Genomic DNA, 17,096 nt, shown 5'->3' with positions numbered 1-17,096 from the left:
GATAAACCGATCTGCGACCGACGGCCCCTATTCGTACTTCAGTTGCTGGTAGTCGAATACAAAGGCCTTCACTAAACAACGCAGGCCTCTGTTAGCGTCCTGCTACGATTACGGACTTCAGTTTTCGTAGACAGACAGACGGACAGTGGTCGAGCGGCTATTACAAGCTACTAGAAGTCAACTCGGCAGATAGAACAAGAGGCTGGGCCACACGTAAAGGACCAGGTCCACGTATGCCCAACAGCTATTATTAATGTGCGATTTCGAGTGCCAGCGTACCGAAGACCAGCAGAAATTCTTAATCGTTTTTTGTTGTCACGATTCTTCGATGTCACGGCGGTTGGCAGCCTCTTTCTCTTCGTAGGCAGAACTTCGTGTTTGCCGTTCGTCCAATTGACGTTTTTTCCTTGTCTTTGCTGTGCTCTTCGTCGTAGTCATCGGCTACTATGTCAATCAGTCAGTGTGCCGGACAGCTAACTAACTGATTAATAGCGCTGGTAGTTGGGTCGATGATCTGACGCCCGATCAGTTGGTGCTTGATAATCAAATTCGCTGAAGGCACAGGCGTAAGTTTCACTGGCGACGACGCCACCGACAGCAGCTGCGACTGCTGCGATAATGCACCCCTCAGCCAACAGCAGCAGCACCACGCGCACAAAAATCGCGGTGTTTCGACAAACAGCTTTACCTTTTTACTGTGTAGCTGAAACCGCGTTTGTCTGCTGGGCTCGGCTTGTTGTCTTGCCGCGTCTATCCGTCTATTTGTCTGTATGTATATTAGTGTGTTATTGGTATTGCTGTCGTGGGTAGTGTCACTGCTATAGCAGATTAGCTCCGCCACACAACATCACACAGGTAGCCAGCAATACAGGTCGCGCACGGGCCGTTGCTTGTCAGCGGAACGGTCGCACCACAGAAATCGATGTCTTGGTCGTTGAGACACACTGAGTCTACCGGCCTAGACTGCTACAGCTATTGAGTCGTGGTAGTAGCATATACCTGTTGGTTAGTTTCTTTTGCCCTTTTCTCCGTCGCCGTCGGCGTTTCGGAGGCAAAGCAACCTCTACTGTTGTTGTTGTTATTGTCACTGCACGCTGAATGTCGAAGATCGCCGGCGCTCGATGAAATGAATTTAGGGCCGCACGAACCAGCGAGACGCACGCGCAAGTAGTTGTACAGTTTCACTCTTATGACTGCTGCTATATCGAGTTGAAGCTCTAATCAGCCTGACTAGTCTCGCTGCCTGCTTTCTAGTGGGTCGTCCACCAACTGTTGTATTGGTCGCAGCCGAAGGAAGCGACCGCCGCTACGACGGCCGTAGCGGCGTGTGAAGATCTGCGACGGCAGCGTCGCACCACCGTTACAGCAGCTTTTTTGCAACTTCGTGCTGCTACCAGGCTAATGGTGATAATGGTGCGTGGCGATGGTCGTTGCAACCGCGGCGGAGATAGACGCCGTTGTCGTCTTGTGTCTAAGCTATTCGTAGTCTCTTCGCAGTGTATGATTACCTTCCTGCATGGCCCATAGCCTAGGCGTTGCGCGCAGGACACTTTTGGTCGTCTTGCCCACTAGACGCTCACTTGCCTACCATATTTTTTTTTTTTAATACATATATGTATATATAGATATATATATGTCACACTTTCACTTCGTCAGGGTCCATTTTACACCGCATGTTAATTAGAACCATCTGTGGTTGTGATACAGTCGCTGCCATTTCTGTTGTTGTTGACGTCAAAATTTAATTTGACATCGTATTTGGAGTTGAATGCTGTCGAGGCAGTCGACGGTGCTGTCGTAGCCGAGAACTTTTCGGTTTCCTGATGCGTTTTTCACAACACGAAGCAACGAGGCTTTCCGGTTGTTTATTCCTTGTGTACACTTTTTCCTCTTACTGTCTGTAGCTTTTGTGCTTCCTTAACTTTTCCCCTTCCATATCTTCTCTTTATTGGGTGTGTGATCTTTCCGTTCTTTGCGAACTACTCTTATTCGTATTTGTTTTCAGCTCGCCTTTTGTTGGCTTCAACCTTGCACCGCGCTATTTCTCTCTGCCTTTTAATGAACTTCGAATCGTAGCGGCATATAGCAGTGGTAAGCGTCATCCATCGTTAATTCTGTTTCAACCCAAGTTTCAATATGGTGTTTGCCTATCCTACATAATGCCTATGGCATTATGTAGGATAAACATATCTCTCCTATAATAACCTAGGAATATAAAATAAACCGAACGACATCGATAGCCGGGGGATAGCGTGTCGATTTGGAGGCCTCGTAACGGTAGCAAGATGGTAATACTGTGACTGCGTTGTCGATATTTTGGCCCCTGTTTGGCCTTGTACAGCTCACGACCGCGTCCCTGTGGTCACTTGGGTGCCCGCTGCAGTTCGTGTAACTTTACGCCGTCTTGCTACTTTTACTTCAGGAGCTAATTGTGACATCTAGCGTTGACGTAACATGGCTAACTGATGGGTCCTTCGCCGTTTGACGTTTGATATACCCGATGTTGTTGTTACCGTAGTTGAAACTGCAGCTTTAGTTTTGCTTGCCCTTGCAGCTTTTGCGTCGGCGACTGCTGCTGCTTTTTTTCCTTCAGCTGCTGTTGTCCGAACGGCTGTTGCTGTGGCTCGTTACTATTCTGCTCAAAGAACAGGGGCTCAGGTTGCCCTGGCCGACTGGAACTCCACTCCGGCAGCAATACGTTATGCCCGCCGGAGAGTAGTCTGACGGGGCAAACTCGAGGGCAATGCAGCTGCCTCATTGCAGGCAGGTCCGTCCGTCGTTAAGTTATTCGGCACTGCATGCGGGCAGACGTCACAATGATGGATACTTCCAAACGGTACACATATTGGCATCATACACAGGAAAAGGGCAGGTATTCCTATAGGTGCGCTGCTAAGATCGTTGCACTATCCTGCTATCTATTAATCTTGCGGATATTTCCAAATTTCTAACTGCTGTTGCTGCCGTTGTTCGCCCTGGTTTACTGGTGTTGCAGATGTCCTGCATATATATTACCGTAATGTGTCTTGTGCCTTCGCGCTCTCTCTTCTAAATCAATATGTCGTCGTTTTCTCTTGTTTGTTTCGCCTGCGGCTGCGTTTGGCTCGTAGGTGCGTCCATAATGAAGGAGGCGCCGAAAAAATCAGCGGCAACGCACGCTAGTTCCACCGCTTATACTCTTTCCTCTGCGTTCTCGCCACCGCCTATTTGCGTTGCCGTACACGTCGCTGATTAAGTACAGGACAATGTGCTATAAACGCTTGATCGATGCGAAGCAAAAAAAACACAACAACAATAATAACAACGACAACAACAACAATAATAATGTCGACGCTGTTGCTTGTTCGTATTTGCCGTTCGTTCGCACTGCTTTCCGCTTGGTAGTAACACAGCGGCAGTTCGAGCGATAGGATCAGTTATACGCTACACTGCTGCTGGTGACTCGTGGCCATTCGTAGCAGCAGAAAGGACGACGACGCCTGTAACTGTATTTGCGTGATAATACTCTCTAGGCATCTGCACTTCTCATCTTGGTGGAGAAACAGAAGCTACTATGTACCTACTAATTAGAAGTAGACGAAGCAGTTGTTGTTGAAATTTCAGTAGCCATACCAGTAGCAGCTGTGATCGCCAACACCGGCTGAGAAATGACGAGTCGCGGACGTGTTGATTGTGGAGCACTCCAGGTTGCAGTAGTAGCCGGAGCACGAACACTTGTTGTTGTTGTTGTTGTTGTTGTTGCTGCTGCTGCTGCTGCTGCTGCTGCTGCTGTTGTTGTTGTTGTCGTTGTTGTTGTTGCTGTTGCTGTTATTGTTGTTGTTGTTGTTTTTCTTTTGTTGTTGGGGTGGCACAAACCTTAGTTGTTGTTTGGTAGGGGCAGCGATATAGCGCACAAGTATACACAGGGTTGTACAGACTTTCTGTATATGTGTTCTTCTCCGTCGCTGCTGTGCTGCCACTAACAAGAACAGCTCTTCGTCGGTGTTGTTGTTGTTACAGTAGCCGAAGAAATAGTAGAATAGTATTTGTGGTAGCGCTTGCAGTAGATGGTAATACTAGTTCTAATGTCGTTTTAGGACCCGGAGGTAGCACTCGAGCAGTTGCTGCTGTGGTTTTGGTTACAGACGGAGAACGACGGCGGCAGGCCAGCCCGCTCGCTCGAATTGAGTTTGGTGGTAGGGGCGGCAGTTGCTGGCAGCTCCGGCTGCTGCTACTGCTACCCAGTTCGCTCGAAAAGGGACCAGTCGTCTCCCGACCCTCTCACGCACCGCGCGCAGGCCCTCGAAGGAGGTTGTTCGCTGCTCGTTCAGCTGCTGCCCGCTGCTACCGCTCAGCTTGCAAACCCTGCTCCTCTTCTGCTCGCTGGTTGTTCGGCTCTGCCCAGCCCGCCACCACGACCACACGGCCTGTCTGTCTGTCCGCCTGGATGTTTGACCGTCCGTCTGCCTTTCTGCCAGTCAGTACCCACTCGGCTCGCCAGCTCTCTGCTGTCGCCGCTGCTGCTGGTGGCGAGGCACTGCTTGTAGCACAGATCTCTCGTCAGAAGCAACTGCTAGATAGACAGACACGCAAAAAGGCAGAGAGAAGCAAAGCAACGGAAGGCAACGAAAGCCGACCAGGCTACAGCATGAGGCAGAGAGCGCAGAGGAACATCGCCGCTACACACAGACGGACGGATGACCAACCGGCCGGCCGGCTTGCATGATGCACGAATTTCGCCTGACTAAGACACGACTCTCAGAGAAGGGCACATACATGTAGGTCCGCACTCACTCAGGCAGGAGTTGAACACAAGAGTATGGCAAACACACGGCCGTCAGGAAGCTCACATCGTAGACAGACACCGAGTCAGACGCTTGGATAGATCTTGCACACTCATACACCTCGTAGAGACACACAGTCAGGAGTGCGCAACAGACTCTGACCTTCTCAGACGTACCGGCACACAGCCACATTGGGAGAGAACCGGTATGAGAGCGGTTAGCAAGGGCTCTTACACCTGCATCCCGACCAGCAGACTCAAGATTATTATGGTCCGCTCTTGGCTTTGTCAGCAGCAGCAGTATGTGCACTACGGGGATGAGCTGCGTGTAATAGTCGTTGAATGCCGGCTGTCATAGATCCGGTCTGTTCGGTAGTATATAATCCGAGCAGGCGGTTCTATACGTGCCTACGACACTTTTATTTCAGGCCGCCGTTAGGCACTGAAAGCACCCTTGACAGGCAACAACAAGGCTAGTTTGCGCGCGCATGCCAATGACCCTCGCAGCCCCTCTCGACAGGACCCTTTGCAACGCTCCCTGGTGACTGGCCTGGTCAACTCCCTACAGGTGGTTGTTTGATCGCCACGGGTATTTCGGTCGCGGTAACGAAAATGGCAACGGTGATTACAGCAGTAGCACAAACGGGGCAGCTGCCTCCGGTGCGTGCTTCTTCCTGTTGCCTTGACTGCCTGCCTGCAGCACGCATCACCGATTGGTTATCTTGCTTAGTAGCGTCTTGGATTGCCTCGGCAGGTGGTGTCTACATCTGTGACAATAGCGGCCGACACAGCCAGCTACTGCTGTTTGCGAGTGCCTGTGCCCCCGACAATCGCTGGCTACGGCCGACCCAAGTCATTTGTCAGTGTAGAACGATCTATTTCTTACGCCCCATTTTTCGGCGACACTTCCCGTGCAAATGCATTCCGCTGCACGCCGTAAATACGGCTGGTCTGTCAACCCGTGGGCAAGGGCTAACTCAGTTACGACTGGTGGAACCGTCGCGGTAGGCTGTCGAAATTGACACATCATCATTTCGGATTTGCAAGCAATGGCGGTCAACACTTTGCTTTACGTTGATCATGGGCGTTACAATGCCAACGATTTTGTCAATGACATTACGAGCAATTTTAAATACAATACTGTACACGACTGCGATCAACAAAAAGGTTCACTCCGGAATTAGCCAATGCAAACAATATATCATGCTCGTCTTATAGAGCTAAACGTGTGCTAGCAAGAAATAGTACACAGGGCAATTGAAATGATTCAATTTTACTATAAGATACGCTACAATAAAGACTACAGTTTTGCATACCGCGATCACTCCAAAGGTAGATAATAGGAAAATTGATCATGGAACATTGGCTGTCACAGGATCAAAGGGAAAAACTGCGTCCGCTAGCAACCAGACGTAGCGCTCTCGAAGTCCCCATCCCTAACGTCAAATAAAGCCTTAAAAAAGTGTTTGCTCTCTCGCTGTTCTGTAAATGGCGCAAGGGTTGTTCGATCCGACGCTGCAAATTATTCACAAAAGCACTTGCATCCATTTGTCTGTAATACCAATCAACCAGAATACATTCAAATTTACTGTACATCATAGGAATAACCTGATGGTTGGAAATAGTGTATCAGTTCGTTCGAAGTATCGATCTAATGAACCATGCTTACTTAGGTTTGATGTAATGCCACTGGATGATGTGCGCCTCGCGTTCGAAGCAGACTATACCACACTTCACTATCATGCTTTTTCAAGCCATGCAGGACCCTCGATGCGCTTAGGATGTATTTAAATATCAAACACCTGTGCATAGCGTGTCTTATGTCTTGCACAGTATAAAGGGGATTTTTCCCTTTATTTGTCTTATTTTAATGATAAATTGAAACGAATGCTTTGACATAAGTCAAACGACCCTTCAATTTAATTGCAAGCAAGCAGCACACAACAACAGTTGTAAGTGACGTATGATTGTCGCTTCACAATGGCGGGATCCGCTCACCACAGACCCCACAGACTCACGCTGTTAAAATCCCTGTCGACACGAGCATCTGAACTGCTGCACATGTGCCGTTGAAAACATCTGTTGCCTTCTTACCTTATCGTTGTTCGATGACGTCACTAGCCACTAGTTGCGTCATTCGTAACAGGCGATTGCGACGTCACCGAAAAGATACACGTCACTTACATACACTCGAGGACAAAGGAGGCAGGCAAATATGCCTGATCGGACCATGCACGTCCCCTGAATCTTATACCTTTGTCTTAACGACAAAAAGAAGCAATAGCGCTTCAGCTTTCACGGTTACACACAGGAACGGGGGTCTTCAGTATATCTTCTCGGATGCTGGGTGACATAACACGTCGTAATCCTCCAGAGAATGAGCTGACAATTTTAATAAAATACAATGGATCTGCAATTATTCTGTAAAGGTAGGTTTACAATAACTATTAGCGATAGGGAGATTTTAGTACCGACTGATAAACAATTTACTATTTCAAGAACAAAAACAAGCAAAAGCTTAGCAATTGGAAAGGTTGAAACAGCAGCGGTCGTTTGAATGTACTTGATGGTATCCAACCTGGTACTAAAAAAGTAATCTCTGAGCGTATATTGTCGATATAAAAGATCTAAGTCGATAAATCTCTTACTGAAGAATCATTACTAACTTGAAAATAACTAATGTTTCAGATCATCTACGAGATGCGCCTTTCTCCATAGTAAATAAGTATAAACAGTTCTATGAGAAGCTACATTTCATTTATCAGCATCCACTCATTATGAGTTGTTGTCTGTACAGAACACCGAATTTAGAAAAGCAAAAGGAGTATTTTTGGCTATACATGTAATATTCTGTATGGGAAATATAAGGATGCTCGCAGGGATCGTTACGTGATTTTTATTTATTGCTTCCTTATCGTCCATATGTTGATGATTAACTGTTGTCCGGTTTGACGAATGTGGGCTTGTCATCGTTTCGTGTTGGCCGCAAAACGTCTCGTGCGCTTCGGTCTAGTATGTCGAATAGCAGAAAAATGAATTTTCCGAAAATGGCTTTAACGCTGCTTCAGAATTGATTATCAGCGAGTGAGAGATTGCGGAGAACAGTAACCAAAAATTGCTATTATTTTTTTAATAACGCTATATTATATCCAATAGAAGCTTTTAGACGATGAATTTTAACATTGTTTCATTCTATCCGACGGCGTCAGAATAGTGGGCTACGTTTTAAGCAATTGCATAGATGGTCTAGACCATACAGTCGTAGAGAAGGGTTTCCTAGATGATGATAGTTGGGGTAGATGGAACCTGAGCTCGAGAGGTTCACAACCTCGGTCAATATCAAAAGCTCATTACGGGTTGCCTAAGCGACAATCCTGACAGGTTCGCAATGTCGATCAGTGTCTCAAGGCATCAACAAAGAGTAGCTGCTATGCGATGGGCAAATGAACAATTGAATTGATTTACCGTTCTTGTGCTTTACTTAGTAAATACAGTATGCGCTGCCTTTAGTAGGACTCGTTCAAATTACTTCTTAGACAAGATAAAGATAGCGAAAACAGCAGAAAATGCAACATCGATGATGTATTTTATAAACTGCATATCACACAAATTATAGAGACCAATTCCACCTCCCGCAAACCTCACGTGTATTATGAGATCCGGAAATCCACAAGCAAAAAAAAAATAAACAGATACAATATAAAGATTGCTGGAGTAACATTTTGTTGATGTTGTAATAAGGCACAAAAAGGGACGGCAAAATACATGGAAAATTCATTTAAGAAAACGTAACCAAAATAAAACTTTGATTATATTTCACCAACCGATCAGGAGTTTAAATATAGCGTAGTCTTTTCAACTCTTTCCGGCTATCTTTTCTGTAGAAACAAATCGTCGGAATTACTTTTTTAGTATACTATCATAACCCTACCAGTTAGAAGGGGTAGCCAGGGCGAGTCGTGTTACATGCGTAAGTGCCATTTATAATTAATTTGGAATGTTAGTCCTCATTCATATTACTTCTAAGTACTCGGTCTATTATTAACATATAAATCAAAGTCCATATGATATTCGTCCATATGATTCGTTCTGACCAATACCATATAATAAAATGGTTTCTGAACCCTCATAGTGAATAAGAATAGAGTTACACTGCGCCAACATTACTGCATAGCCAAGATATGTGGTTTTTATGTGGTATGTGTGGAAATTTCAGAAAAAAAACAATTGCACAGAAATACAAACATAAGAATAATATAACGGGGTCAGTGGAATTAATTATCTTGTCGGCCTCTGCGTGTTCATTCTATGACACGTTACACTTCAGAAAAAACTCAGGAGCTCATTCGGTAGTTATGGGTTGATTTTGTTAAATCAACTGCACCTATCCAACCTTATTTACGCCCGGAAGAAAAAACATCTGTAGAAACAGCTTATTGTTGTGCATATAATTTTTTTGTTCCTTTACAGTCGTTTGGTCTAGTCAATTATACAAGTACGTACATTTAGCAAGTATATAGTACAAGTAGATGCTATTTCCTGAAATTGTGAGCATTGCTTCCGACTTGTCTTTTATGCGTTCACAGTAATGATGAAGACGTTAGCAAAGTGGTCGCTGGAGGGGAGAGAAGTGATGCAGCAATTTCAGAGGACGGCTTTAACCTTCATTGCAGCCTGCTCTAGGCGTTTTTGGCTGTTGTGTGTCTTTACTGAAGTTTGATGGGGCGAGGCGTAGTAAAAGCTAAGACCCAGCAGATCCGACGGCAATAAATAGACATAAATCGGGCAGGATAATAGAGAACGCCGGCGTCACCGTCAATATAGACGCCCAGAGAGCGACGCCTAGAGGCGCCAATATCAACGGCAAAGCAACAAACACAAATGGATAACGATACAGATTCCTATCGGCAACTACTACGACGACACTGACACCAACGATAGAGTCATCCATGAGAGATTTCCATCCAGACTCTCATTATGCGGCGTAGTATAACATTGCTATAGGGCTATTACAAGCAATTTACTGAGCATAGGAAGAGGACGGGTAATTGTTGGATTGAACGAGAGGTAACCAAGGCTGGTAGGCAGACGGGCAATGGCCAACGTTTATCGCCTGTTGTCCATGGAAATGGATGGCACAAGCCGAAGGAGCAGGAAAGCGAGGAGGGCATCTTTTAGACGTAACGATGATAACGACAGTGAGGTTGATGATCCCGGGGGTGACAACGAAGACGAGCTCGATAGGAGCCCATAAAACGATGATTGTCGGTCGCTGGTGCAATGCCGATACAAGACGACTGGCGTCGTAAATTGGAGTAGGATCCAGCAGGGATACAGGGAAACAATACGCAGGGACAACAGTGCAGCGACAGCGGTACTGAGTATGGTCGAAGATGTTATCAGCAATCAGTGTACCTAAAGAATGTAAGGCGTTATCGTCATACGAATATGAGGCCCTGAGTGAAATATATAAATTATATGCGTACTCGGATAAAATACTAGCCCAAAGAACTGCCGGCGACTGCGAACGATTTCGCTAATTGATCTTTTTCCAAAAAAAAAAAATAAATAAAGCCGTGCATTCATTGCCTTATAGAATGTTAAGGGATTTAAACACCTTCATTTCTACGCGAACGAAACCGCTGCGAGGTACCACTTATGTGAGTTGCACGAAGATCCCAACGTTTGTTTCTATAGGACTAGGTTAACCCAGGAGGAGGAGACCTACGAACCAAGCAAAGCACTGTACGTTTTCGCTCAGGTCGAGAGACAATTGTAACGCGGCTCTAATTTTGTAGCAGAAATAATTTTTTCAGTTTATTTTCGTTTTTACATGACTAGACCAGTGAAAATACATAACCGCCGCATATAGGAACATACAACTCCTCACGTCATTTACGGAAGAGACGCTTCATCAAGCTAAAGTAAACGTATGGTGCGGACCCTATGCAGGAAGTATGACTGGATTGAGTTGTTTTCTTTACTTGACTGTAAATGGTTCTTGACACACGAATATGCTAAAGCTGTGATCAAAACTGGTTTGAGCAATAGGTGGCTTCAACAAGACGATGTTAGCTTCCATGACGAATCTGAGGCGCTGAGGTTGATGAGGAAAAGTTACACGAACGCAATTTTTTTCTGAAAAACACGCGTAGCGTCGCGGCCCTGTTTGACGATTTAACACCATTAGATTTTTCCCGTGAATTCTCCCTATGAAAAGAAGAAGCAAATGTTATAGCACTAGGTCTTTTATAAATGTCGAAATAAGAGAGTGCACCCAACATGGAACTCTGGCAATTACGCCCAATGTATATTTAAAAGATTACTGCAGTTTTGTAATTGTTTTTAATTTATTTTTGAAATACAGAGAAATCACAAGGCAATAGCCTGAACAACATAAAGGCAACGCGTTGAAAACATAAAGGCAAACATTGCAGCCTGTAGTATTAACCTTCAGTTGCGTCTGTTAAACAAGCTGGTATCATCAATCCCTGTACAGAGGATAGGCGAGGCTGTATTATTATCACATCTCCTTAACTACTTTGTAACTCAATCGAACCGGTCTATCGATACGTTTTTACAATGTTGTCATTGCATGATTTTTACTCAGAGTTATTCTCTGCAGAGTATTTCAGGTATATATGCTGATCCCTGGTATTAGGTCGGTTTTGTGGTAATCAGCTATCTTACGCACTAATTACCTATTAGTAATTAAAGCCTAATGAGGTCAGATTAGAACTTCTTCCACAAGGAATGGCGCTTGATACTCGTTTATAAGTACAGTCGTTTCGAAACCCAGTAGTCCAGTAAAATAGAAAAACTTAATAACAATTTAAGTTTTGCGTATGATAAACGATGGTTCGAGTCGCACAGAGACAGTATTTCACGCATACAAGCGTATTCATATATCCAAACGCTTGCTTCCAGGCAGAACCGATTGCTTTAAATATATTGATTTTCGGCTTCGGCTTGGTTTACATCGCATCAGTCATATATAAATTATTACATTACACAATTTGTATGTATAAACCAAGCCATTATTATTTGATTTTTACTCATCCCGACGTTATCGCCATTCGCGCCATCAGTTACCGCCATCAGTTCCATGTGTTCGATAATCTATTGTTACAGTCTTCCCCGTTTCAGTTGTCGTTTAAGTCCGGAATGGCCAAACATTGAACAAATGCAGCTATCTATGTACTGTTCTGAGGGGCTAAAGCAAGTTGACGGCTGCGTTGTATCGCAGTTGAGTCTATGCAAGACGTTGTTTTGCAGCGCTAATTTGCAGCCACGAGAGAAAACTTGTGCAAGTGGCTTTACAGCAGACGATTTTCCGGCTCTAGGTAATCTAAGCCTCATTACTAGAACGTCGAAAACACAATAGGCTCCTACAAGGCTGTTGGATATCGGGGTTTACAGCGCGATCTAAAGAATATAGTAAGTGCTGAGCATCAAAGTTCGGCCCCCAAGAGAGGGAAACAAATCAGTAATTGCGTCCTAGCTATCTGCGTCATAGTAACACCGATTGAACAAAATGTCCTTTTTCAAGTGAACTCCATCAAAGAAAAGTTATACGGCCGTGAACACAGTGTGTAAGTATCAAGTGTTATTATAAAAAATTCGTCTCCTACACACTATGTGCGAACCAGGATGTTGCTACACGAGAGATGAATAGGACCAGTTAAACATAATCAACCAACGCGATATATCATCCACCGGTTATCTCTTCAAGCTTGTCTGTATGCAGGTTGTGAGTGTATTTCATGCTAGCTAATTTAAAATTCCGTCTACAAAGATGATGCCACCAGTTGCAAACCCTTTTCATTAACTAACTCCCTATGAGCATAAGCATTTATTGCAAAGCACATAATAAACAATTTGACACAATTACCCTCATTCGGATTTTATCTATTCACTAGAAGATACGTTAATTTTGCCTGTCGTTCGACTGCACTGACGTTTTTCCGTACCAATGTCAAGTCGCTTATATGATCAATTGCTTGTGTACTGTTCAGCGGTAACGTGTGCCACGTCTCACACAGAAAAGAACGTATGTATCATATATAATGCATTCGCTCGTCGTTGAAGGGCCCTCATACAACCAGCTGCACATCCCCGACGGTTGCAGTACAGTGTGTAAAACTTGTGTTTAAGATTACTGCCGGAGAAAGTCCGTCCCGCTCATAATAGTTCGGGCTGATATGGCAAAAGCAGGCAGAGTTTTACAGAGTGTTTCCGTGTGCTGTTTGCAATCCCGCAGTATAATAGAGACGCGGTCTAAGAACGCACCGAGTTATTAGAGCCCTCAGAAGCGGCTCTGAAAGGCAGTTACTCTGACGATCAAATTTGCATTGCACTTGAGCCATCCTGGTGCAGTTAGCTCGCCTCGCTTTATTTGTCTGCTTCGATAAACAGGTAGTGTATCATCGAGACTTCAAACGTTTTTTAACAAGTTGTTTTCACACTCTGAAGACACTAGGCGTACGCACCTAACCGTAAAAGCTTTGCTACCTCACTCAATCATACCGATGCTCGTTCAAAATGGAGCTGTCTCAGCTCGTGAATCAAATATCATATTAGAAACTGAAAAAGACGTAATTCATAAAAAAATACAGAATATATGAAGGTGATATCCAGTAGTAACCTTCATCTCATCTGTGCTTTGTATTAGATTCATACGCATGTATACATGTAGCATCGTCCAACAGTCAGATAAAACGCACGGTAAGTTATTGAAAGGCAAAGTATAAGCTTACCATTAGAAGCAAATTAATTCATAGTTAAGAGTAAAGTTAACTTACAGTTGATTCAATGTCCGTCTGAGCTACAAGCTATTGTTCTGTAAACACACGTTTTACCAAACAATACGCGCATCTGCCTTCTTTTTATGATGATACTGTCTGAAAATAAAATATCAAATCGATTACAAATAGGAAAAAAGCCTTCTTTTAGCAGAAAAAAAAGGATACCCATACTATGTTTCGTAGAAATGAATATCGAGAGACTTACGGGGGCACCCATCAAGTAAGCTGTGCCTCAACTATTACGGCTTATCAAAAGATGAAGGCCATATTAAATTAAGATTAGTCTTTAATTTCAAAATAATGTTTCAAATATTGTCTGTAGGCAGAATACCTTTTACCCTATCTAAAGCTCAGGTGGTCAATTAACTTCAAAGCTGATTTCTGCTTAGTGGTTTTACGAATCTAATCAACTCCGTGAGCTGCTTCCGAGACAGAAGTGTTATTCGAACTCTAATGTGATAACACGAAATCTTTTGTACTTAACGAATTCGGCCGCTAGATCGACTGCTTGCCCCATTCGAATACAGCAGCAGTTACCGCTCTGTAAGGCAAAAGCACACCTTGCTCTAGACCGCCTACGTACCAACACTAACTGAAGTCTGTCCTTGTTTTTTTTTATACTCATTACGCATTCTTCGGCTAACAAAAAACTAAATACGTTAGTAACGTTTGAATACTATACTGTATAGGAAAGGAACCACCGCGTAAAATGGCAAGCAGACAAGACCTAAAACATCAACGCTAAACTGATTACCTCAGCTGCCCTACTGAAAATTTCCCGCCGTTAGCTTACAAGTCGAATTTGTATACTTATGTGCTTGTCGAGTTCTTGACCTATTGATATAGGTGTATCTTTCTCATCGTCGTTAACATAATAAGGGTATCTAAACTGAGCGAACAGGCACAGCACTACAAAACGCCAGGTCAAGGTTACCCGAGAACCAAAATGGCGCTAAGAGACAAAACGACTTAACCATTCCCTGTTATTATTATCACTATTATAGCTGCAGCTGTTAGCGCCATCGAACAGTCCCTGCAGTTGAGCAATAATAGCCCGCTCTTTGTGTACCGATGCACTCACATCGTCCCACGTATCTTAGCAAATGGCACATTGAGCCTGCAGTGTCTTTACCAGTTTAAAGGGTTGCTATTTGGTAGGTAGTTTTAGTGCAGACTTTACGCATTGATTTCCGTCAACGTCCATTATTTATCCACGCTGACCGAACGCTCGGTCAGCCAACGCCCTATTCCTGCTACTGCTTATCGAATGGGACAACGTCTGTGCCTCTCGACCTTCTGGTGTGCAGATGCAATTGTTTTATTTTCCTCGCGTTTTTTGTGAATGGACTATAGACTCATATATGTATAAACGAAAATAACAGTTGGGTTATACAATTTGTCATTTGCTACACTTTGTACCTTTTTGTCATTACCATATAGTTGGTTTCGAGAGTATGTTAACAACAAAAGGATAAAAATAATGGGTCGCATACTAACAGAATCATACGCAAGGGCTCAGTGAAATCGGTTTTTACTTTGGTTAAGGAAAACATCTGGAAATTTGTCATAGCAACTTAAATGACCATGACTATATGTTATGATTATTATCATGTTGTTTTATGTACTATGTATAATTTACCTAACAACAGGCACACATAGGAAATATATTTAAATACTCTTCGAAGTAATGCTAACATTTTTTTTTATGGTATCTGATTTGGTTCGGTCGAAAGTGCGTCGTACATATTCCTGTGACTCTTCTAAATTGCAACCTGAAAAAAAGTATTTTTCTATTTGAAATCCAAAAATTAGATTTTCTCTACCGCTAGGAACTAAACGAGAACTCAGGCCAGCTATCATACTTTAGAGGGGTTCGCCATTATGACTTCTGCAAAATTGCCGAATTTTTTAAATTGAGGGGCATTTTAATAGCACCGTTGTGTCTTCTCTCACATAACTTCAAATGCGCGCCTTTAGAAATTCAATAGATAGGTAGAGAAAAATATAACACTCAGAAAAATCGCGTTCCGTCATATAATTACCACCAACTGTTTTGTAGTTTTTCCTATAAAGTGCATGTGTATCGTTTTTTCTCCCAAGCATTACGTAAAACAGAAGCGGTACCTGTTTCAGTGTTCTATTCTGGAGGTGGTATTAGAGTGTTTCTGGAATTACAAGTGCTCAGATTTAGTTATTAGGGTATCTGGCTGGCCACATACGATACGCAACAGTTAACAGCAATGCACAAGGCCGACCTACAGCCAGAGTGGTTTCTCCGGCATCGTTTGTCGCTCAAGCTATCTATATATGCATACATCCTCTAGAGAGGGTCTACCTCATTTTTATTAATTACATCTTCATCACTGACTTCCTCTTGGCGATCGGATAGTAAGACCCATCCAGACTCTATCTGGGCTCTCCGTTACGCCACATTTACAAACACTTGAGTGTGTGGGAACATTGAAATATGTTTATCAACGGGGTTAGGTATTGAAATAGGCGACACTGGTCGCCTGTTTTTCCGTATAGAACAGTCAGAATGAGTGAGTGAATTTAATTTTTCCTGATGCATTGCTTGTCAGTGTGTCAGTTACAGCAAACGACCGCGGAATAGGCACGTAAACAATGAGATTAGAAGTAATGCATAAACTTTAATCTACAAGGATAACTCACGATATACACAGTGTTGACTTGCTGCTAATTTGCTTACAAATGGTTTAATTGTTGTGACTACAATACGAACCGCAATCGAAGGTTATATATACAACTAGTATATAAAACATACATGTACCCATATATATAACTTTTTTTCTTTCGACTGCGAATTATTCACACTATCTTTTAGCCCATAGCTGTGTTGTTTAGTACATAATATAGCATTGTTATTGCTGGCCTGTCTCATTATCAATTCTGATGCGTCGATCAAGTTTCGGTTTTGTCGAATTCCCTCAGCTCTTTGCTGGTGCTAAACGTTAAACTTTCTAAGAGTTTCTCTAGCCAAGAACATATTCAGGTAGCAAAATTAAAGTGACGCGTACAACTGCCACAGTGTCTCAATATAGATGTCAACCCATATTTGGGTTTACATACTGATAATACACTATTATTTTCGTATGTAATTATCATGTACACCCTAAAGAAATTGGATAACTCTGGATCGGGCATGCTCCAGCATTATAGAATATCGGTTGTTGAGTAAGCAGAAATCCGAACAATCTTCAGTACGAAGTCGGTGGGTTCGTCTTTGTCTGATGTAATAGATAATATTAGAAAGCATGGACAACGTTTGTCGATATTTTAGACCGAATAGGAACGCTGAAATAAATTTATTTTGAAGAAGAAACTTCTTTTCTAATTTCCATCCGACGAATAAGAAGTGCTCTTCGATAATTCCGTACATTGCCAATTGGCAGACTGAAAAAGAAACGACAACAATCGCGTTATTGTTAACTACTCCTGAACCTTTTATTTCGTCCTGGCCAAAGTTGGCATGTTTCGAAATAGCGTTTCTATCCATCAAGTGCTACATT

The 17,096-nt window shown here is 43.4% G+C and overlaps 2 long non-coding RNA genes across 2 annotated transcripts; one reads left to right on the top strand and one right to left on the bottom strand.

Moving 5' to 3' along the window:
• Positions 1 to 4,684: 4,684 nt before the first annotated feature.
• On the top strand, positions 4,685 to 8,585 carry LOC111271331 (uncharacterized). The gene is made up of 3 exons (XR_002686804.2): positions 4,685 to 4,757; positions 6,436 to 7,191; positions 7,451 to 8,585. It is a non-coding gene; the product is annotated as an uncharacterized LOC111271331 (long non-coding RNA).
• Positions 8,586 to 10,547: 1,962 nt separating this feature from the next.
• LOC147752004 (uncharacterized) lies at positions 10,548 to 14,355 on the bottom strand. Its single transcript, XR_015315290.1, has 3 exons — positions 14,321 to 14,355; positions 13,564 to 13,662; positions 10,548 to 10,972 (listed from the first exon to the last, which is right to left on the bottom strand). It is a non-coding gene; the product is annotated as an uncharacterized LOC147752004 (long non-coding RNA).
• Positions 14,356 to 17,096: the final 2,741 nt, after the last annotated feature.

This window comes from Varroa jacobsoni, unplaced genomic scaffold (assembly GCF_002532875.2).
Source record: "Varroa jacobsoni isolate VJ856 unplaced genomic scaffold, vjacob_1.0 contig00544, whole genome shotgun sequence".
NCBI lineage: Eukaryota > Metazoa > Arthropoda > Arachnida > Mesostigmata > Varroidae > Varroa > Varroa jacobsoni.
This window is presented reverse-complemented; position numbering and strand designations above follow the sequence as displayed.